Source organism: Heterodontus francisci, chromosome 4 (genome assembly GCF_036365525.1).
Source record: "Heterodontus francisci isolate sHetFra1 chromosome 4, sHetFra1.hap1, whole genome shotgun sequence".
NCBI lineage: Eukaryota > Metazoa > Chordata > Chondrichthyes > Heterodontiformes > Heterodontidae > Heterodontus > Heterodontus francisci.
The window spans coordinates 12220373-12244946 of NC_090374.1; positions in this window are offsets into that span (position 1 = coordinate 12220373).

Below are 24574 nucleotides of genomic sequence, written 5' to 3' on the forward strand. Positions count from 1 at the left end.
ATACAGTTCCTGAAGTTGCTGACTCTCACTGGGATAGAGTTCCTGAAGATGCTGACTCAATGACGGACATTCCCTGTAGGTGATGACTCTCATTGGGGGACAGTCCCTGTAGGTGCTGACTGTCACTGCGGGACAGTCCCAGTTGGTGCTGACTCTCACTGGGGGAAAGTTCCTGAAGGTGCTGACTCTCACTGGAATACAGTTCCTGAAGTTGCTGACTCTCAGTGGGATACAGTTCCTGAAGGTGCTGACTCTCACTGGGGAACTATTCCTGAAGGTGCTGACTCACACTGGGGGACAGTTCCTGAACGTGCTGACTCTCACTGGGGGTCAATTCCAGAAGGTGCTGACTCCCACTGGGATAGAGTTTCTGAAGTTGTTGACTGTCACTGGGGGACAGTTTCTGAAGGTGTTGACTCTCACTGGGTTTCAGTTCCTGAAGATGCTGAATATCAGTGGGATACAGTTCCTGAAGTTGCTGACTCTCACTGGGGGAAAGTTCCTGAAGGTGCTGACTCTGAGTGGGAGACAGGTCCTGAAGGTGCTGAGTCTCACTGGAATGCAGATTCTGAAAGTGCTGACTCTCACTGGGGGTCAATTCCAGAAGGTGCTGACTCTCACTGGGGGTCAAATCCAGAAGGTGCTGACTCTCACTGGGGGACAGTTCCTGAAGATGCTTACTCTCACTGGGGGACAGTTCCTGAAGATGCTGACTCTCACTGGGATACAGTTCCTGAAGGTGCTGACTCTCACTGTGTTCAGCCCCTGTAGGTGCTGACTCTCACTGGGGGTCAATTCGAGAAGGTGCTGATTCTCACTGGGATATAATTCCTGAAGATGCGAGCTCTCACTGGGGAACAGTTCCTGAAGGAGCTGACTCTCACTGGGGGACAATTCCTGAAGGTGCTGACTCTCACTGGGGGACAGTTCCTGAAGGTGTTGACTCTCACTGGGTTACAGTTCCTGAAGGTGCCGACTCTCACTGGGTTACAGTTCCTGAAGATGCTGACTCTCACTGGGTTACAGTTCCTGAAGATGCTGACTCTCACTGCGGTCGTCCCCAGTAGGTGCTGACTCTCACTGGGGGTAAATTCGAGAAGGTGCTGATTCTCAATGGGATATAATTCCTGAAGATGCGAACTCTCACTGGGGAACAGTTCTTGAAGGAGCTGACTCTCACTGGGGGACAGTTCCTGAAGGTGCTGACTCTCACTGGGGGACAGTTCCTGAAGGTGTTGACTCTCACTGGGTTACAGTTCCTGAAGGTGCTGACTCTCACTGGGTTACAGTTCCTGAAGGTGCTGACTCTCACTGGGGGACAGTTCCTGAAGGTGCTGACTCTCACTGGGTTACAGTTCCTGAAGGTGCTGACTCTCACTAGGGGACAGTTCCTGAAGGTGCTGACTCTCACTGAGTTACAGTTCCTGAACGTGCTGACTCCCACTGGGGGACTGTTCCTGAAGGTGCTGACTCTCACTGGGTTACAGTTCCTGAAGGTGTTGACTCTCACTGGGTTACAGTTCCTGAAGGTGCTGACTCTCACTGGGGGACAGTTCCTGAAGGTGCTGACTCTCACTGAGTTACAGTTCCTGAACGTGCTGACTCCCACTGGGGGACAGTTCCTGATGTTGCTGACTCTCACTGGGGGACAGTCCCAGCAGGTGCTGACTCTCACTGGGGGAAAGTTCCTGAAGGTGCTGACTCTGAGTGGGAGACAGGTCCTGAAGGTGCTGAGTCTCACTGGAATACAGATTCTGAAAGTGCTGACTCTCACTGGGGGTCAATTCCAGAAGGTGCTGACTCTCACGGGGGACAGTTCCTGAAGATGCTTACTTTCAGTAGGGGACAGTTCCTGAAGGTGCTGACTCTCACTACGGTCGGCCCCTGTAGGTGCTGACTCTCACTGGGGGTCAATTCGAGAAGGTGCTGATTCTCACTGGGATATAATTCCTGAAGATGCGAACTCTCACTGGGGAACAGTTCCTGAAGGAGCTGACTCTCACTGGGGGACAGTTCCTGAAGGTGCTGCCTCTCACTGGGGGACAGTTCCTGAGGGAGCTGACTCTCACTGGGGAACAGTTCCTGAAGGAGCTGACTCTCACTGGGGGACAGTTCCTGAAGGTGTTGACTCTCACTGGGTTACAGTTGCTGAAGGTGCTGACTCTCACTGAGTTACAGTTCCTGAAGGTGCTGACTCTCACTGGGGGACAGTTCCTGAAGGTGCTGACTCTCACTGGGTTACAGTTCCTGAAGGTGCTGACACTCCCTGGGCTACAGTTCCTGAAGATGCTGACTCTCACTGGGGGACAGTTCCTGAAGGTGCTGCCTCTCACTGGGGGACAGTTCCTAAAGGTGCTGCCTCTCACTGGGGGGCAGTTCCTGAAGGTGCTGACTCTCAGTGGGGGACAGTTCCTGAAGGTGCCGACTCTCACTGGGGGACAGTTCCTGAAGGCGCTGACTCTTTCCGGGGTACAGGTCCTGAAGGTCCTTACGCTCACTGGGGAACAGTTACTGAAGGTGCTGATTCTCACTGGGGGACAATTACTGAATGTGCTGACTCTCACTGGGGTACAGTTCCTGAAGGTGCTGACTCTCACTGGGGGACAGTTCCTGAAGGTGCTGACTCTCACTGTGGGATGGACCCTGTATGTGCTGTCTCTCACTGGGGGTCAATTCGAGAAGGTGCTGATTCTCACTGGGGCACAGTCCCTGTAGTTGCTGACTCTCACTGGGGCACAGTTCCTGAAGATGCGGAATATCAGTGGGATACAGTTCCTGAAGTTGCTGACTCTCACTGGGATAGAGTTCCTGAAGATGCTGACTCACTGACGGACAGTCCCTGTAGGTGCTGACTGTCAGTGCGGGTCAGTCCCAGTTGGTGCTGACTCTCACTGGGGGAAAGTTCCTGAAGGTGCTGACTCTCACTGGAATACAGTTCCTGAAGTTGCTGACTCTCAGTGGGATACAGTTCCTGAAGGTGCTGAATCTCACTGGGGGACAGTTCCTGAAGTTGTTGACTCTCACTGGGGGACAGTTTCTGAAGGTGTTGACTCTCACTGGGTTACAGTTCCGGATGATGCGGAATATCAGTGGGATACAGTTCCTGAAGTTGCTGACTCTCACTGGGGGACAGTCCCAGCAGGTGCTGAATCTCACTGGGGGAAAGTTCCTGAAGGTGCTGACTCTGAGTGGGAGACAGGTCCTGAAGGTGCTGAGTCTCACTGGAATACAGATTCTGAAAGTGCTGACTCTCACTGGGGGTCAATTCCAGAAGGTGCTGACTCTCACTGGGGGTCAATCCCAGAAGGTGCTGACTCTCACTGGGGGACAGTTCCTGAAGATGCTGACTCTCACTGCGGTCGTCCCCAGTAGGTGCTGACTCTCACTGGGGGTAAATTCGAGAAGGTGCTGATTCTCAATGGGATATAATTCCTGAAGATGCGAACTCTCACTGGGGAACAGTTCTTGAAGGAGCTGACTCTCACTGGGGGACAGTTCCTGAAGGTGCTGACTCTCACTGCGGTCGGCCCCTGTAGTTGCTGACTCTCACTGGGGGTCAATTCGAGAAGGTGCTGATTCTCACTGGGATATAATTCCTGAAGATGCAAACTCTCACAGGGGAACAGTTCCTGAAGGAGCTGACTCTCACTGGGGGACAGTTCCTGAAGGTGTTGACTCTCACTGGGTTACAGTTCCTGAAGGTGCTGACTCTCACTGAGTTACAGTTCCTGAACGTGCTGACTCCCACTGGGGGACGGTTCCTGAAGGTGCTGACTCTCACTGGGGGACTATTCCTGAAGCTGCTGACTCTCACTGGGATACAGTTCCTGAAGTTGTTGACTCTCACTGGGGGACAGTTCCTGATGTTGCTGACTCTCACTGGGGGACAGTCCCAGCAGGTGCTGACTCTCACTGGGGGAAAGTTCCTGAAGGTGCTGACTCTGAGTGGGAGACAGGTCCTGAAGGTGCTGAGTCTCACTGGAATACAGATTCTGAAAGTGCTGACTCTCACTGGGGGTCAATTCCAGAAGGTGCTGACACTAACTGGGGGACAGTTCCTGAAGGTGCTGACTCTCACTGTGGGACGGACACTGTATGTGCTGTCTCTCACTGGGGGTCAATTCGAGAAGGTGCTGATTCTCACTGGGATACAATTCCTGAAGGTGCTGACTCTCACTGGGGCACAGTCCCTGTAGTTGCTGACTCTCACTGGGGGACAGTTCCTGAAGATGCTGACTCTCACTGGGGCACAGTTCCTGAAGATGCGGAATATCAGTGGGATACAGTTCCTGAAGTTGCTGACTCTCACTGGGGGACAGTCCCAGCAGGTGCTGACTCTCACTGGGGGACAGTCCCAGCAGGTGCTGACTCTCACTGGGGGAAAGTTCCTGAAGGTGCTGACTCTGAGTGGGGGACAGGTCCTGAAGGTGCTGAGTCTCACTGGAATACAGATTCTGAAAGTGCTGACTCTCACTGGGGGAAAGTTCCTGAAGGAGCTGACTCTCACTGGGGGACAGTTCCTGAAGGTGCTGCCTCTCACTGGGGGACAGTTCCTGAAGGAGCTGACTCTCACTGGGGAACAGTTCCTGAAGGAGCTGACTCTCACTGGGGGACAGTTCCTGAAGGTGTTGACTCTCACTGGGTTACAGTTGCTGAAGGTGCTGACTCTCACTGAGTTACAGTTCCTGAAGGTGCTGACTCTCACTGGGGGACAGTTCATTAAGGTGCTGACACTCCCTGGGCTACAGTTCCTGAAGATGCTGACTCTCACTGGGGGACAGTTCCTGAAGGTGCTGCCTCTCACTGGGGGACAGTTCCTGAAGGAGCTGACTCTCACTGGGGTACAGTTCCTGAAGGTGCTGCCTCTCACTGGAGGACAGTTCCTGAAGTTGTTGACTCTCACTGGGGGACAGTTCCTGAAGGTGTTGACTCTCACTGGGTTACAGTTCCTGAAGGTGCTGACTCTCACTGGAGGACAGTTCCTGAAGGTGCTGACTCTCACTGGAGGACAGTTCCTGAAGTTGTTGACTCTCACTGGGGGACAGTTCCTGAAGGTGTTGACTCTCACTGAGTTGCAGTTCCTGAAGGTGCTGACTCTCACTGGGTTACAGTTCCTGAAGGTGCTGACTCTCACTGGAGGACAGTTCCTGAAGTTGCTGACTCTCACTGGGGGACAGTTCCTGAAGGTGCTGACTCTCAATGGGTTACAGTTCCTGAAGGTGCTGACTCTCACTGGAGGACAGTTCCTGAAGTTGTTGACTCTCACTGGGGGACAGTCCCAGCAGGTGCTGACTCTCACTGAGTTACAGTTCCTGAAGGTGCTGACTCTCACTGGGGGACAGTTCCTGAACGTGCTGACTCTCACTGGGGGTCAATTCCAGAAGGTGCTGACTCCCACTGGGGGACAGTTCCTGAAGGTGCTGACTCTCACTGGGGGACTATTCCTGAAGCTGCTGACTCTCACTGGGATACAGTTCCTGAAGTTGTTGACTCTCACTGGGGGACAGTTCCTGAAGGTGTTGACTCTCACTGGGTTACAGTTCCTGAAGATGCGGAATATCAGTGGGATGCAGTTCCTGAAGTTGCTGACTCCCACTGGGGGACTGTTCCTGAAGGTGCTGACTCTCACTGGGGGACTATTCCTGAAGCTGCTGACTCTCACTGGGATACAGTTCCTGAAGTTGTTGACTCTAACTGGGGGACAGTCCCAGCAGGTGCTGACTCTCACTGGGGGAAAGTTCCTGAAGGTGCTGACTCTGAGTGGGAGACAGGTCCTGAAGGTGCTGAGTCTCACTGGAATACAGATTCTGAAAGTGCTGACTCTCACTGGGGGTCAATTCCAGAAGGTGCTGACTCTCACTGTGGGACGGACCCTGTATGTGCTGTCTCTCACTGGGGGTCAATTCGAGAAGGTGCTAATTCTCACTGGGATACAATTCCTGAAGGTGCTGACTCTCACTGTGGGACGGACCCTGTATGTGCTGTCTCTCACTGGGGGTCAATTCGAGAAGGTGCTAATTCTCACTGGGATACAATTCCTGAAGGTGCTGACTCTCACTGGGGCACAGTCCCTGTAGTTGCTGACTCTCACTGGGGGACAGTTCCTGAAGATGCTGACTCTCACTGGGGCACAGTTCCTGAAGATGCGGAATATCAGTGGGATACAGTTCCTGAAGTTGCTGACTCTCACTGGGATAGAGTTCCTGAAGCTGCTGACTCACTGACGGACAATCCCTGTAGGTGATGACTCTCATTGGGGGACAGTCCCTGTAGGTGCTGACTGTCACTGCGGGACAGTCCCAGTTGGTGCTGACTCTCACTGGGGGAAAGTTCCTGAAGGTGCTGACTCTCAGTGGGATACAGTTCCTGAAGGTGCTGACGCTCACTGGGGACGATTCCTGAAGCTGCTGACTCTCACTGGGATACAGTTCCTGAAGTTGTTGACTCTCACTGGGGGACAGTTCCTGAAGTTGTTGCCTCTCACTGGGGGACAGTTCCTGAAGGTGTTGACTCTCACTGGGTTACAGTTCCTGAAGATGCGGAATATCAGTGGGATACAGTTCCTGAAGTTGCTGACTCTCACTGGGGGAGAGTCCCAGCAGGTGCTGACTCCCACTGGGGGAAAGTTCCTGAAGGTGCTGACTCTGAGTGGGAGACAGGTCCTGAAGGTGCTGAGTCTCACTGGAATACAGATTCTGAAAGTGCTGACTCTCACTGGGGGTCAATTCCAGAAGGTGCTGACTCTCACTGGGGGTCAATTCCAGAAGGCGCTGACTCTCACTGGGGGATAGTCCCAGCAGGTGCTTAGTCTCACTGGGGGACAGTTCCTGAAGGTGCTGACTCTCACTGGGATACAGTTCCTGAAGGTGCTGACTCTCACTGCGTTCAGCCCCTGTAGTTGCTGACTCTCACTGGGGGTCAATTCGAGAAGGTGCTGACTCTCACTGGGGGACAGTTCCTGAAGATGCTTACTCTCACTGGGGGACAGTTCCTTAAGGTGCTGACTCTTTCCGGGGTACAGTTCCTGAAGGTCCTTACGCTCACTGGGGAACAGTTCCTGAAGGTGCTGACTCTCACTGGGGGATATTACCTTAATTTGCTGACTCTCACTGGGGGATAGTATCTTAATTTGCTGACTCTCACTGGGGTACAGTTCCTGAAGGTGCTGACTGTCACTGGGGGACAGTTCCTGAAGGTGCTGACTCTCACTGGGGTACAGTTCCTGAAGGTGCTGACTCTCACTGGGGTACAGTTCCTGAAGGTGCTGACTCTCACTGCGGGACGGCCCCTGTATGTGCTGTCTCTCACTGGGGGTCAATTCGAGAAGGTGCTGATTCTCACTGGGATACAATTCCTGAAGGTGCTGACTCTCACTGGGGCACAGTCCCTGTAGTTGCTGACTCTCACTGGGGGACAGTTCCTGAAGATGCTGACTCTCACTGGGGCACAGTTCCTGAAGATGCGGAATATCAGTGGGATACAGTTCCTGAAGTTGCTGACTCTCACTGGGATAGAGTTCCTGAAGATGCTGACTCACTGACGGACAGTCCCTGTAGGTGATGACTCTCATTGGGGGACAGTCCCTGTAGGTGCTGACTGTCAGTGCGGGACAGTTCCTGAAGGTGCTGACTCTCACTGCGTTCAGCCCCTGTAGTTGCTGACTCTCACTGGGGGTCAATTCGAGAAGGTGCTGACTCTCACTGGGGGACAGTTCCTGAAGATGCTTACTCTCACTGGGGGACAGTTCCTTAAGGTGCTGACTCTTTCCGGGGTACAGTTCCTGAAGGTCCTTACGCTCACTGGGGAACAGTTACTGAAGGTGCTGATTCTCACTGGGGGACAATTACTGAATGTGCAGACTATCACTGGGGGATATTACCTTAATTTGCTGACTCTCACTGGGGGATAGTATCTTAATTTGCTGACTCTCACTGGGGTACAGTTCCTGAAGGTGCTGACTCTCACTGGGGGACAGTTCCTGAAGGTGCTGACTCTCACTGGGGTACAGTTCCTGAAGGTGCTGACTCTCACTGGGGGATATTACCTTAATTTGCTGACTCTCACTGGGGGATAGTATCTTAATTTGCTGATTCTCACTGGGGGACAATTACTGAATGTGCAGACTATCACTGGGGGACAGTTCCTGAAGGTGCTGACTCTCACTGGGGGATATTACCTTAATTTGCTGACTCTCACTGGGGTACAGTTCCTGAAGGTGCTGACTCTCACTGGGGGACAGTTCCTGAAGGTGCTGACTCTCACTGGGGTACAGTTCCTGAAGGTGCTGACTCTCACTGCGGGACGGCCCCTGTATGTGCTGTCTCTCACTGGGGGTCAATTCGAGAAGGTGCTGATTCTCACTGGGATACAATTCCTGAAGGTGCTGACTCTCACTGGGGCACAGTCCCTGTAGTTGCTGACTCTCACTGGGGGACAGTTCCTGAAGATGCTGACTCTCACTGGGGCACAGTTCCTGAAGATGCGGAATATCAGTGGGATACAGTTCCTGAAGTTGCTGACTCTCACTGGGATAGAGTTCCTGAAGATGCTGACTCACTGACGGACAGTCCCTGTAGGTGATGACTCTCACTGGGGGAAAGTTCCTGAAGGTGCTGACTCTCACTGGAATACAGTTCCTGAAGGTGCTGACTCTCACTGGGGGTCAATTCCAGAAGGTGCTGACTCTCCTTGGGATACAGTTCCTGAAGCTGTGGACTCTCACTGGGGGACAGTTCCTGAAGCTGCGGACTCTCACTCGGATATTGTTCCTGAAGATGCGAACTCTCACTGGGGGAAAGTTCCTGAAGGTGATCACTCTCACTGGGTACAGTTCCTGAAGATGTTGACTCTCACTCGGGGAAAGTTCCTGAAGGTGCAGACTCTCACTGGGGGACAGTTCCTGGTGGTGCTGACTCTCACTGGGAGACAGTACCTTATTTTCCTGACTCTCACTGGGGGACAGTTCCTGGTGGTGCTGACTCTCACTGGGAGACAGTAACTTAATTTCCTGACTCTCACTGGGGAACAGTTCCTGAAGGTGCTGACTCTCACTGCGGGTCGGCCCCTGTATGTGCTGTCTCTCACTGGGGGTCAATTCGAGAAGGTGCTGATTCTCACTGGGATACAATTCCTGAAGGTGCTGACTCTCACTGGGGCACAGTCCCTGTAGTTGCTGACTCTCACTGGGGGACAGTTCCTGAAGATGCTGACTCTCACTGGGGCACAGTTCCTGAAGATGCGGAATATCAGTGGGATACAGTTCCTGAAGTTGCTGACTCTCACTGGGATAGAGTTCCTGAAGATGCTGACTCACTGACGGACAGTCCCTGTAGGTGATGACTCTCACTGGGGGAAAGTTCCTGAAGGTGCTGACTCTCACTGGAATACAGTTCCTGAAGTTGCTGACTCTCACTGGGGGACAGTTCCTGAAGGTGCTGACTCTCAGTGGGATACAGTTCCTGAAGGTGCTGACTCTCACTGGAATACAGTTCCTGAAGTTGCTGACTCTCACTGGGGGACAGTTCCTGAAGGTGCTGACTCTCAGTGGGATACAGTTCCTGAAGGTGCTGACTCTCACTGGGGGTCAATTCCAGAAGGTGCTGACTCTCCTTGGGATACAGTTCCTGAAGCTGTGGACTCTCACTGGGGGACAGTTCCTGAAGCTGCGGACTCTCACTCGGATATTGTTCCTGAAGATGCGAACTCTCACTGGGGGAAAGTTCCTGAAGGTGATCACTCTCACTGGGTACAGTTCCTGAAGACGTTGACTCTTTCTCGGGGAAAGTTCCTGAAGGTGCAGACTATCACTGGGAGACAGTAACTTAATTTCCTGACTCTCACTGGGGAACAGTTCCTGAAGGTGCTGACTCTCACTGGGGGCAGTTCCTGAAGGTGCTGACTCTCACTGGGGTACAGTTCCTGAAGGTGCTGACTCTCACTGCGGGACGGCCCCTGTATGTGCTGTCTCTCACTGGGGGTCAATTCGAGAAGGTGCTGATTCTCACTGGGATACAATTCCTGAAGGTGCTGACTCTCACTGCGGGACGGCCCCTGTATGTGCTGACTCTCACTGGGGGTCAATTCGAGAAGGTGCTGATTCTCACTGGGATACAATTCCTGAAGGTGCTGACTCTCACTGCGGGACGGCCCCTGTATGTGCTGACTCTCACTGGGGGTCAATTCGAGAAGGTGCTGATTCTCACTGGGATACAATTCCTGAAGGTGCTGACTCTCACTGGGGCACAGTCCCTGTAGTTGCTGACTCTCACTGGGGGACAGTTCCTGAAGATGCTGACTCTCACTGGGGCACAGTTCCTGAAGATGCGGAATATCAGTGGGATACAGTTCCTGAAGTTGCTGACTCTCACTGGGATAGAGTTCCTGAAGATGCTGACTCACTGACGGACAGTCCCTGTAGGTGATGACTCTCATTGGGGGACAGTCCCTGTAGGTGCTGACTGTCAGTGCGGGACAGTCCCAGTTGGTGCTGACTCTCACTGGGGGAAAGTTCCTGAAGGTGCTGACTCTCAGTGGAATACAGTTCCTGAAGTTGCTGACTCTCACTGGGGGACAGTTCCTGAAGGTGCTGACTCTCAGTGGGATACAGTTCCGGAAGGTGCTGACTCTCACTGGGGGTCAATTCCAGAAGGTGCTGACTCTCCTTGGGATACAGTTCCTGAAGCTGTGGACTCTCACTGGGGGACAGTTCCTGAAGCTGCGGACTCTCACTCGGATATTGTTCCTGAAGATGCGAACTCTCACTGGGGGAAAGTTCCTGAAGGTGATCACTCTCACTGGGTACAGTTCCTGAAGATGTTGACTCTCACTCGGGGAAAGTTCCTGAAGGTGCAGACTCTCACTGGGGGACAGTTCCTGAAGGTCCTTACGCTCACTGGGGGACAGTTACTGAAGGTGCTGATTCTCACTGGGGGACAATTACTGAAGGTGCTGACTCTCACTGGGGGATAGTATCTTAATTTGCTGACTCTCACTGGGGTACAGTTCCTGAAGGTGCTGACTCTCACTGGGGCACAGTTCCTGAAGGTGCTGACTCTCACTGGGGTACAGTTCCTGAAGGTGCTGACTCTCACTGGGGCACAGTTCCTGAAGGTGCTGACTCTCACTGGGGTACAGTTCCTGAAGGTGCTGACTCTCACTGGGGCACAGTTCCTGAAGGTGCTGACTCTCACTGGGGCACAGTTCCTGAAGATGCGGAATATCAGTGGGATATAGTTCCTGAAGTTGCTGACTCTCACTGGGATAGAGTTCCTGAAGATGCTGACTCACTGACGGACAGTCCCTGTAGGTGATGACTCTCATTGGGGGACAGTCCCTGTAGGTGCTGACTGTCAGTGCGGGACAGTTCCTGAAGGTGCTGACTCTCACTGCGTTCAGCCCCTGTAGTTGCTGACTCTCACTGGGGGTCAATTCGAGAAGGTGCTGACTCTCACTGGGGGACAGTTCCTTAAGGTGCTGACTCTTTCCGGGGTACAGTTCCTGAAGGTCCTTACGCTCACTGGGGAACAGTTACTGAAGGTGCTGATTCTCACTGGGGGACAATTACTGAATGTGCTGACTCTCACTGGGGGACAGTTCCTGAAGGTGCTGACTCTCACTGGGGGATATTACCTTAATTTGCTGACTCTCACTGGGGGATAGTATCTTAATTTGCTGACTCTCACTGGGGTACAGTTCCTGAAGGTGCTGACTCTCACTGGGGGACAGTTCCTGAAGGTGCTGACTCTCACTGGGGTACAGTTCCTGAAGGTGCTGACTCTCACTGCGGGACGGCCCCTGTATGTGCTGTCTCTCACTGGGGGTCAATTCGAGAAGGTGCTGATTCTCACTGGGATACAATTCCTGAAGGTGCTGACTCTCACTGGGGCACAGTCCCTGTAGTTGCTGACTCTCACTGGGGGACAGTTCCTGAAGATGCTGACTCTCACTGGGGCACAGTTCCTGAAGATGCGGAATATCAGTGGGATACAGTTCCTGAAGTTGCTGACTCTCACTGGGATAGAGTTCCTGAAGATGCTGACTCACTGACGGACAGTCCCTGTAGGTGATGACTCTCACTGGGGGAAAGTTCCTGAAGTTGCTGACTCTCACTGGAATACAGTTCCTGAAGTTGCTGACTCTCACTGGGGGACAGTTCCTGAAGGTGCTGACTCTCAGTGGGATACAGTTCCTGAAGTTGCTGACTCTCACTGGGGGTCAATTCCAGAAGGTGCTGACTCTCAGTGGGATACAGTTCCTGAAGTTGCTGACTCTCACTGGGGGACAGTTCCTGAAGGTGCTGACTCTCAGTGGGATACAGTTCCTGAAGCTGTGGACTCTCACTGGGGGACAGTTCCTGAAGCTGCGGACTCTCACTCGGATATTGTTCCTGAAGATGCGAACTCTCACTGGGGGAAAGTTCCTGAAGGTGATCACTCTCACTGGGTACAGTTCCTGAAGATGTTGACTCTCACTCGGGGAAAGTTCCTGAAGGTGCAGACTCTCACTGGGGGACAGTTCCTGGTGGTGCTGACTCTCACTGGGAGACAGTACCTTATTTTCCTGACTCTCACTGGGGGACAGTTCCTGGTGGTGCTGACTCTCACTGGGAGACAGTAACTTAATTTCCTGACTCTCACTGGGGAACAGTTCCTGAAGGTGCTGACTCTCACTGGGGGCAGTTCCTGAAGGTGCTGACTCTCACTGCGGGACGGCCCCTGTATGTGCTGTCTCTCACTGGGGGTCAATTCGAGAAGGTGCTGATTCTCACTGGGATACAATTCCTGAAGGTGCTGACTCTCACTGGGGCACAGTCCCTGTAGTTGCTGACTCTCACTGGGGGACAGTTCCTGAAGATGCTGACTCTCACTGGGGCACAGTTCCTGAAGATGCGGAATATCAGTGGGATACAGTTCCTGAAGTTGCTGACTCTCACTGGGATAGAGTTCCTGAAGATGCTGACTCACTGACGGACAGTCCCTGTAGGTGATGACTCTCATTGGGGGACAGTCCCTGTAGGTGCTGACTGTCAGTGCGGGACAGTCCCAGTTGGTGCTGACTCTCACTGGGGGAAAGTTCCTGAAGGTGCTGACTCTCACTGGAATACAGTTCCTGAAGTTGCTGACTCTCACTGGGGGACAGTTCCTGAAGGTGCTGACTCTCAGTGGGATACAGTTCCTGAAGGTGCTGACTCTCACTGGGGGTCAATTCCAGAAGGTGCTGACTCTCCTTGGGATACAGTTCCTGAAGCTGTGGACTCTCACTGGGGGACAGTTCCTGAAGCTGCGGACTCTCACTCGGATATTGTTCCTGAAGATGCGAACTCTCACTGGGGGAAAGTTCCTGAAGGTGATCACTCTCACTGGGTACAGTTCCTGAAGACGTTGACTCTCACTCGGGGAAAGTTCCTGAAGGTGCAGACTATCACTGGGGGACAGTTCCTGGTGGTGCTGACTCTCACTGGGAGAAAGTACCTTATTTTCCTGACTCTCACTGGGGGACAGTTCCTGGTGGTGCTGACTCTCACTGGGAGACAGTAACTTAATTTCCTGACTCTCACTGGGGAACAGTTCCTGAAGGTGCTGACTCTCACTGGGGGCAGTTCCTGAAGGTGCTGACTCTCACTGGGGTACAGTTCCTGAAGGTGCTGACTCTCACTGCGGGACGGCCCCTGTATGTGCTGTCTCTCACTGGGGGTCAATTCGAGAAGGTGCTGATTCTCACTGGGATACAATTCCTGAAGGTGCTGACTCTCACTGCGGGACGGCCCCTGTATGTGCTGACTCTCACTGGGGGTCAATTCGAGAAGGTGCTGATTCTCACTGGGATACAATTCCTGAAGGTGCTGACTCTCACTGGGGCACAGTCCCTGTAGTTGCTGACTCTTACTGGGGGACAGTTCCTGAAGATGCTGACTCTCACTGGGGCACAGTTCCTGAAGATGCGGAATATCAGTGGGATACAGTTCCTGAAGTTGCTGACTCTCACTGGGATAGAGTTCCTGAAGATGCTGACTCACTGACGGACAGTCCCTGTAGGTGATGACTCTCATTGGGGGACAGTCCCTGTAGGTGCTGACTGTCAGTGCGGGACAGTCCCAGTTGGTGCTGACTCTCACTGGGGGAAAGTTCCTGAAGGTGCTGACTCTCAGTGGAATACAGTTCCTGAAGTTGCTGACTCTCACTGGGGGACAGTTCCTGAAGTTGCTGACTCTCAGTGGGATACAGTTCCGGAAGGTGCTGACTCTCACTGGGGGTCAATTCCAGAAGGTGCTGACTCTCCTTGGGATACAGTTCCTGAAGCTGTGGACTCTCACTGGGGGACAGTTCCTGAAGCTGCGGACTCTCACTCGGATATTGTTCCTGAAGATGCGAACTCTCACTGGGGGAAAGTTCCTGAAGGTGATCACTCTCACTGGGTACAGTTCCTGAAGATGTTGACTCTCACTCGGGGAAAGTTCCTGAAGGTGCAGACTCTCACTGGGGGACAGTTCCTGAAGGTCCTTACGCTCACTGGGGGACAGTTACTGAAGGTGCTGATTCTCACTGGGGGACAATTACTGAAGGTGCTGACTCTCACTGGGGGATATTACCTTAATTTGCTGACTCTCACTGGGGGATAGTATCTTAATTTGCTGACTCTCACTGGGGTACAGTTCCTGAAGGTGCTGACTCTCATTGGGGTACAGTTCCTGAAGGTGCTGACTCTCACTGGGGCACAGTTCCTGAAGGTGCTGACTCTCACTGGGGTACAGTTCCTGAAGGTGCTGACTCTCACTGGGGCACAGTTCCTGAAGGTGCTGACTCTCACTGGGGTACAGTTCCTGAAGGTGCTGACTCTCACTGGGGCACAGTTCCTGAAGGTGCTGACTCTCACTGGGGCACAGTTCCTGAAGATGCGGAATATCAGTGGGATACAGATCCTGAAGTTGCTGACTCTCACTGGGATAGAGTTCCTGAAGATGCTGACTCACTGACGGACAGTCCCTGTAGGTGATGACTCTCATTGGGGGACAGTCCCTGTAGGTGCTGACTGTCAGTGCGGGACAGTTCCTGAAGGTGCTGACTCTCACTGCGTTCAGCCCCTGTAGTTGCTGACTCTCACTGGGGGTCAATTCGAGAAGGTGCTGACTCTCACTGGGGGACAGTTCCTTAAGGTGCTGACTCTTTCCGGGGTACAGTTCCTGAAGGTCCTTACGCTCACTGGGGAACAGTTACTGAAGGTGCTGATTCTCACTGGGGGACAATTACTGAATGTGCTGACTCTCACTGGGGGACAGTTCCTGAAGGTGCTGACTCTCACTGGGGGATATTACCTTAATTTGCTGACTCTCACTGGGGGATAGTATCTTAATTTGCTGACTCTCACTGGGGTACAGTTCCTGAAGGTGCTGACTCTCACTGGGGGACAGTTCCTGAAGGTGCTGACTCTCACTGGGGTACAGTTCCTGAAGGTGCTGACTCTCACTGCGGGACGGCCCCTGTATGTGCTGTCTCTCACTGGGGGTCAATTCGAGAAGGTGCTGATTCTCACTGGGATACAATTCCTGAAGGTGCTGACTCTCACTGGGGCACAGTCCCTGTAGTTGCTGACTCTCACTGGGGGACAGTTCCTGAAGATGCTGACTCTCACTGGGGCACAGTTCCTGAAGATGCGGAATATCAGTGGGATACAGTTCCTGAAGTTGCTGACTCTCACTGGGATAGAGTTCCTGAAGATGCTGACTCACTGACGGACAGTCCCTGTAGGTGATGACTCTCACTGGGGGAAAGTTCCTGAAGGTGCTGACTCTCACTGGAATACAGTTCCTGAAGTTGCTGACTCTCACTGGGGGACAGTTCCTGAAGGTGCTGACTCTCAGTGGGATACAGTTCCTGAAGGTGCTGACTCTCACTGGGGGTCAATTCCAGAAGGTGCTGACTCTCCTTGGGATACAGTTCCTGAAGCTGTGGACTCTCACTGGGGGACAGTTCCTGAAGCTGCGGACTCTCACTCGGATATTGTTCCTGAAGATGCGAACTCTCACTGGGGGAAAGTTCCTGAAGGTGATCACTCTCACTGGGTACAGTTCCTGAAGATGTTGACTCTCACTCGGGGAAAGTTCCTGAAGGTGCAGACTCTCACTGGGAGACAGTACCTTATTTTCCTGACTCTCACTGGGGGACAGTTCCTGGTGGTGCTGACTCTCACTGGGAGACAGTAACTTAATTTCCTGACTCTCACTGGGGAACAGTTCCTGAAGGTGCTGACTCTCACTGCGGGACGGCCCCTGTATGTGCTGTCTCTCACTGGGGGTCAATTCGAGAAGGTGCTGATTCTCACTGGGATACAATTCCTGAAGGTGCTGACTCTCACTGGGGCACAGTCCCTGTAGTTGCTGACTCTCACTGGGGGACAGTTCCTGAAGATGCTGACTCTCACTGGGGCACAGTTCCTGAAGATGCGGAATATCAGTGGGATACAGTTCCTGAAGTTGCTGACTCTCACTGGGATAGAGTTCCTGAAGATGCTGACTCACTGACGGACAGTCCCTGTAGGTGATGACTCTCATTGGGGGACAGTCCCTGTAGGTGCTGACTGTCAGTGCGGGACAGTCCCAGTTGGTGCTGACTCTCACTGGGGGAAAGTTCCTGAAGGTGCTGACTCTCACTGGAATACAGTTCCTGAAGTTGCTGACTCTCACTGGGGGACAGTTCCTGAAGGTGCTGACTCTCAGTGGGATACAGTTCCTGAAGGTGCTGACTCTCACTGGGGGTCAATTCCAGAAGGTGCTGACTCTCCTTGGGATACAGTTCCTGAAGCTGTGGACTCTCACTGGGGGACAGTTCCTGAAGCTGCGGACTCTCACTCGGATATTGTTCCTGAAGATGCGAACTCTCACTGGGGGAAAGTTCCTGAAGGTGATCACTCTCACTGGGTACAGTTCCTGAAGACGTTGACTCTCACTCGGGGAAAGTTCCTGAAGGTGCAGACTATCACTGAGGGACAGTTCCTGGTGGTGCTGACTCTCACTGGGAGAGAGTACCTTATTTTCCTGACTCTCACTGGGGGACAGTTCCTGGTGGTGCTGACTCTCACTGGGAGACAGTAACTTAATTTCCTGACTCTCACTGGGGAACAGTTCCTGAAGGTGCTGACTCTCACTGGGGGCAGTTCCTGAAGGTGCTGACTCTCACTGGGGTACAGTTCCTGAAGGTGCTGACTCTCACTGCGGGACGGCCCCTGTATGTGCTGTCTCTCACTGGGGGTCAATTCGAGAAGGTGCTGATTCTCACTGGGATACAATTCCTGAAGGTGCTGACTCTCACTGGGGGCAGTTCCTGAAGGTGCAGACTCTCACTGGGGGACAGTTCCTGATGGTGCTGACTCTCACCTGGGGACAGTTCCTGAAGGTGCTGACTCTCACTGGGGGACAGTTCCTGAAGGTGCTGACTCTCACTGGGGGTCAATTCGAGAAGGTGCTGATTCTCACTGGGATATAATTCCTGAAGGTGCTGACTCTCACTGGGGAATAGTTCCTGAAGCTGCTGACTCTCACTGGGGGACAGTTCCTGAAGGTGCTGACTCTCACTGGGATACATTTGCTGAAGATGCAAACTCTCACTGGGGGTCAATTCCAGAAGGTGCTGACTCTCCTTGGGATACAGTTCCTGAAGGTGATGACTCTCACTGGGGGACAGTTCCTGAAGATGCTTACTCTCACTGGAGGACAGTTCCGGAAGCTGCGGACTCTCACTGGGATACACGTCCTGAATGTGCTGACTCTCACTCGGATACAGTTCCTGAAGATGCGAACTCTCACTGGGGGAAAGTTCCTGAATGTGCTGACTCTCACTCGGATACAGTTCCTGATGGTGCTGACTCTCAGTGGGGTACAGTTCCTGAAGGTGCTCACTCTCACTGGGGGACAGTTCCTGAAGGTGCTGGCTCTCACTGAGTTACAGTTCCTGAAGGTGCTGACTCTCAGTGAGTTACAGTTCCTGAAGGTGCTGACTCTCACTGGGGGACAGTTCCTGAAGGTGCTGGCTCTCACTGAGTTACAGTTCCTGAAGGTGCTGACTCTCAGTGAGTTACAGTTCCTGAAGGTGCTGACTCTCACTGAGTTACAGTTCCTGAAGGTGCTGACTCTCAGTGAGTTACAGTTCCTGAAGGTGCTCACTCTCACTGGGGGACAGTTCCTGAAGGTGCTGGCTCTCACTGAGTTACAGTTCCTGAAGGTGCTGACTCTCAGTGAGTTACAGTTCCTGAAGGTGCTGACTCTCACTGGGGGACAGTTCCTGAAGGTGCTGGCTCTCACTGAGTTACAGTTCCTGAAGGTGCTGACTCTCAGTGAGTTACAGTTCCTGAAGGTGCTGACTCTCACTGAGTTACAGTTCCTGAAGGTGCTGACTCTCAGTGAGTTACAGTTCCTGAAGGTGCTGACTCTCACTGGGGGACAGTTCCTGATGGTGCTGACTCTCACCTGGGGACAGTTCCTGAAGGTGCTGACTCTCACTGGGGGACAGTTCCTGAAGGTGCTGACTCTCACTGGGGGTCAATTCGAGAAGGTGCTGATTCTCACTGGGATATAATTCCTGAAGGTGCTGACTCTCACTGGGGAATAGTTCCTGAAGCTGCTGACTCTCACTGGGGGACAGTTCCTGAAGGTGCTGACTCTCCTTGGGATACAGTTCCTGAAGGTGATGACTCTCACTGGGGGACAGTTCCTGAAGATGCTTACTCTCACTGGAGGACAGTTCCGGAAGCTGCGGACTCTCACTGGGATACACGTCCTGAATGTGCTGACTCTCACTCGGATACAGTTCCTGAAGATGCGAACTCTCACTGGGGGAAAGTTCCTGAATGTGCTGACTCTCACTCGGATACAGTTCCTGATGGTGCTGACTCTCAGTGGGGTACAGTTCCTGAAGGTGCTGACTCTCAGTGAGTTACAGTTCCTGAAGGTGCTGACTCTCAGTGAGTTACAGTTCCTGAAGGTGCTGACTCTCACTGGGGGACAGTTCCTGAAGGTGCTGGCTCTCACTGAGTTACAGTTCCTGAAGGTGCTGACTCTCACTGGGTTACAGTTCCTGAAGGTGCTCACTCTCACTGGGGGTCAATTCCAGAAGGTGCTGACTCTCAGTGAGTTACAGTTCCTGAAGGTGCTGACTCTCAGTGAGTTACAGTTCCTGAAGGTGCTGACTCTCACTGGGGGACAGTTCCTGAAGGTGCTGGCTCTCACTGAGTTACAGTTCCTGAAGGTGCTCACTCTCACTGGGGGTCAATTCCAGAAGGTGCTGACTCCCACTGGGGGACAGTTCCTGAAGGTGCTGACTCCCACTGGGGGACAGTTCCTGAAGGTGCTGACTCTCACTGGGGGACAGTTCCTGAAGGTGCTGACTCCCACTGGGGTACAGTTCCTGAAGGTGCTGACTCTCACTGGGGGACAGTTCCTGAAGGTGCTCACTCTCACTGGGGGACACTTCCTGAAGGTGCTGACTCTCTCTGGGGGACTATTCCTGAAGCTGCTGAGTCTCACTGGGATACAGTTCCTGAAGGTGTTGATTCTCACTGGGTTACAGTTCCTGAAGATGCTGACTCTCACAGGGATACATTTGCTGAAGATGCGAACTCTCACTGGGGGACAGTTCCTGAAGGTGTTTACTCTCACTGGGTTACAGTTCCTGAAGATGCGGAATATCAGTGGGATACCGTTCCTGAAGTTGCTGACTCTCACTGGGATAGAGTTCCTAAAGATGCTGACTCACTGGGGACAGTCCCAGCAGGTGCTGACCATCCCTGGGGTAAAGTTCCTGAAGGTGCTGACTCTGAGTGGGAGACAGGTCCTGAAGGTGCTGAGTCTCACTGGAATACAGATTCTGAAAGTGCTGACTCTCACTGGGGGTCAATTCCAGAAGGTGCTGACTCTCACTGGGGGTCAATTCCAGAAGGTGCTGACTCTCACTGGGGGACAGTTCCTGAAGATGATTACTCTCACTGGAGGACAGTTCCTGAAGGTGCTGACTCTCACTGGTGTACAGTTCCTGGAAGTGCTGACTCTCACTGGGATACAGTTCCTGGAATTGCTGACTGTCAGTGGGATACAGTTGCTGGAAGTGCTGACTCTCACTGGGATACAGTTCCTGGAAGTGCTGACTCTCACTGGGTTACAGTTTCTGAAGATGCGGAATATCAGTGGGATACAGTTCCTGAAGTTGCTGACTCTCACTGGTGTACAGTTCCTGGAAGTGCTGACTCTCACTGGGATACAGTTCCTGGAATTGCTGACTCTCAGTGGGATACAGTTGCTGGAAGTGCTGACTCTCACTGGGATACAGTTCCTGGAAGTGCTTACTCTCACTGGGATACAGTTCCTGGAAGTGCTTACTCTCACTGGGATACAGTACCTGGAAGTGCTGACTCTCACTGGGATACAGTTGCTGGAAGTGCTAACTCTCACTGGGATACAGTTCCTGGAAGTGCTGACTCTCAGTGGGATACAGTTGCTGGAAGTGCTGACTCTCAGTGGGATACAGTTGCTGGAAGTGCTGACTCTCACTGGGATACAGTTGCTGGAAGTGCTGACTCTCACTGAGTTACAGTTCCTGAAGGTGCTGACTCTCACTGGGTTACAGTTCCTGAAGGTGCTGACTCTCACTGGGATACTGTTCCTGAAGGTGCTGTCTCTCACTGGGATACTGTTCCTGAAGGTGCTGACTCTCACTGGGGGACAGTTCCTGAAGGTGCTGACTCTCACTGGGATACTGTTCCTGAAGGTGCTGTCTCTCACTGGGATACTGTTCCTGAAGGTGCTGTCTCTCACTGGGATATAGTTCCTGGAGGTGCTGACTCTCACTGGGATACTGTTCCTGAAGGTGCTGGCTCTCACTGAGTTACAGTTCCTGAAGGTGCTGACTCTCACTGGGTTACAGTTCCTGAAGGTGCTGACTCTCACTGGGGGTCAATTCCAGAAGGTGCTGACTCCCACTGGGGGACAGTTCCTGAAGGTGCTGACTCCCACTGGGGGACAGTTCCTGAAGGTGCTGACTCTCACTGGGATACATTTGCTGAAGATGCGAACTCTCACTGGGGGACAGTTCCTGAAGGTGTTTACTCTCACTGGGTTACAGTTCCTGAAGATGCGGAATATCAGTGGGATACCGTTCCTGAAGTTGCTGACTCTCACTGGGATAGAGTTCCTAAAGATGCTGACTCACTGTGACAGTCCCAGCAGGTGCTGACCATCCCTGGGGTAAAGTTCCTGAAGGTGCTGACTCTGAGTGGGAGACAGGTCCTGAAGGTGCTGAGTCTCACTGGAATACAGATTCTGAAAGTGCTGACTCTCACTGGGGGTCAATTCCAGAAGGTGCTGACTCTCACTGGGGGACAGTTCCTGAAGATGCTTAATCTCACTGGAGGACAGTTCCTGAAGGTGCTGACTCTCACTGGTGTACAGTTCCTGGAAGTGCTGACTCTCACTGGGATACAGTTCCTGGAATTGCTGACTGTCAGTGGGATACAGTTGCTGGAAGTGCTGACTCTCACTGGGATACAGTTCCTGGAAGTGCTGACTCTCACTGGGTTACAGTTTCTGAAGATGCGGAATATCAGTGGGATACAGTTCCTGAAGTTGCTGACTCTCACTGGTGTACAGTTCCTGGAAGTGCTGACTCTCACTGGGATACAGTTCCTGGAAGTGCTGACTCTCACTGGGTTACAGTTTCTGAAGATGCGGAATATCAGTGGGATACAGTTCCTGAAGTTGCTGACTCTCACTGGTGTACAGTTCCTGGAAGTGCTGACTCTCACTGGGATACAGTTGCTGGAAGTGCTGACTCTCACTGGGATACAGTTCCTGAAGGTGCTGACTCTCACTGGGATACTGTTCCTGGAGGTGCTGACTCTGACTGGGATACAGTTCCTGAAGGTGCTGACTCTCACTGGGATACTGTTCCTGAAGGTGCTGACTCTCACTGGGATACTGTTCCTGAAGGTGCTGACTCTCACTGGGATACTTTTCCTGAAGGTGCTGACTCTCACTGGGATACTGTTCCTGAAGGTGCTGACTCTCACTGGGATACTGTTCCTGAAGGTGCTGACTCTCACTGGGATACTGTTCCTGGAGGTGCTGACTCTCACTGGGATACTGTTCCTGGAGGTGCTGACTCTGACTGGGATACAGTTCCTGAAGGTGCTGACTCTCACTGGGATACTGTTCCTGAAGGTGCTGACTCACTGTGACAGTCCCAGCAGGTGCTGACCATCCCTGGGGTAAAGTTCCTGAAGGTGCTGACTCTGAGTGGGAGACAGGTCCTGAAGGTGCTGAGTCTCACTGGAATACAGATTCTGAAAGTGCTGACTCTCACTGGGGGTCAATTCCAGAAGGTGCTGACTCTCACTGGGGGACAGTTCCTGAAGATGCTTAATCTCACTGGAGGACAGTTCCTGAAGGTGCTGACTCTCACTGGTGTACAGTTCCTGGAAGTGCTGACTCTCACTGGGATACAGTTCCTGGAATTGCTGACTGTCAGTGGGATACAGTTGCTGGAAGTGCTGACTCTCACTGGGATACAGTTCCTGGAAGTGCTGACTCTCACTGGGTTACAGTTTCTGAAGATGCGGAATATCAGTGGGATACAGTTCCTGAAGTTGCTGACTCTCACTGGTGTACAGTTCCTGGAAGTGCTGACTCTCACTGGGATACAGTTCCTGGAAGTGCTGACTCTCACTGGGTTACAGTTTCTGAAGATGCGGAATATCAGTGGGATACAGTTCCTGAAGTTGCTGACTCTCACTGGTGTACAGTTCCTGGAAGTGCTGACTCTCACTGGGATACAGTTGCTGGAAGTGCTGACTCTCACTGGGATACAGTTCCTGAAGGTGCTGACTCTCACTGGGATACTGTTCCTGGAGGTGCTGACTCTGACTGGGATACAGTTCCTGAAGGTGCTGACTCTCACTGGGATACTGTTCCTGAAGGTGCTGACTCTCACTGGGATACTGTTCCTGAAGGTGCTGACTCTCACTGGGATACTTTTCCTGAAGGTGCTGACTCTCACTGGGATACTGTTCCTGAAGGTGCTGACTCTCACTGGGATACTGTTCCTGAAGGTGCTGACTCTCACTGGGATACTGTTCCTGGAGGTGCTGACTCTCACTGGGATACTGTTCCTGGAGGTGCTGACTCTGACTGGGATACAGTTCCTGAAGGTGCTGACTCTCACTGGGATACTGTTCCTGAAGGTGCTGACTCTCACTGGGATACTGTTCCTGGAGGTGCTGACTCTGACTGGGATACAGTTCCTGAAGGTGCTGACTCTCACTGGGATATAGTTCCTGGAGGTGCTGACTCTCACTGGGATACTGTTCCTGGAAGTGCTGACTCTCACTGGGATACAGTTCCTGAAGGTGCTGACTCTCACTGGGATACTGTTCCTGGAGGTGCTGACTCTGACTGGGATACAGTTCCTGAAGGTGCTGACTCTCACTGGGATACTGTTCCTGGAGGTGCTGACTCTGACTGGGATACAGTTCCTGAAGGTGCTGACACTCACTGGGGTACAGTTCCTGGAGGTGCTGACTCTCACTGCGGGACTGCCCCTGTGGGTGCTGACTCTCACTGGGGGACAGTACCTTAATTTGCTGACTCTCACTGGGGTACGGTTCCTGAAGGTGCTGACTCTCACTGGGGGACAGTTCCTGTAGGTGCTGACTCTCACTGGGATACTGTTCCTGGAAGTGCTGACTCTCACTGGGGGACCGTCTCAGATGGTGCTGACTCTCTTTGGGGTATAGTTCCTGAATTTGCTGACTCTCACTGGGGGACAGTTCCTGTAGGTGCTGACTCTCACTGCGGGACTGCCTCTGTGGGTGCTGACTCTCACTGGGGGACAGTTCCTGAAGGTGCGGACTCTCACTGCGGGTCGGCCCCTGTATGTGCTGACACTCAATGGGGGTCAATTCGAGAAGGTGCTGATTCTCACTGGGATACAATTCCTGTAGGTGCTGACTATCATTGGGGGACCGTCTCTGATGGTGCTGACTCTCTTTGGGGTATAGTTCCTGGAGGTGTTAACTCTCACTTGGTGACAGTCTCTGAAGGTGCTGACTCTCTCTGGAATACAGTTCCTGAATTTGATGACTGTCACTGGGGCCAGCTGCTGAAGGTGTTGACTCTCTCTGGGGTACAGTTCCTGCAGGTGTTGACTCTCACTGGGGGACCGTCTCTGATGGTGCTGACTCTCTTTGGGGTATAGTTCCTGGAGGTGTTAACTCTCACTTGGTGACAGTCTCTGAAGGTGCTGACTCTCTCTGGAATACAGTTCCTGAATTTGATGACTGTCACTGGGGCCAGCTGCTGAAGGTGTTGACTCTCTCTGGGGTACAGTTCCTGCAGGTGTTGACTCTCACTGGGGGACCGTCTCAGATGGTGCTGACTCTCTTTGGGGTATAGTTCCTGGAGGTGTTAACTCTCACTTGGTGACAGTCTCTGAAGGTGCTGACTCTCTCTGGAATACAGTTCCTGAATTTGATGACTGTCACTGGGGCCAGCTGCTGAAGGTGTTGACTCTCTCTGGGGTACAGTTCCTGCAGGTGTTGA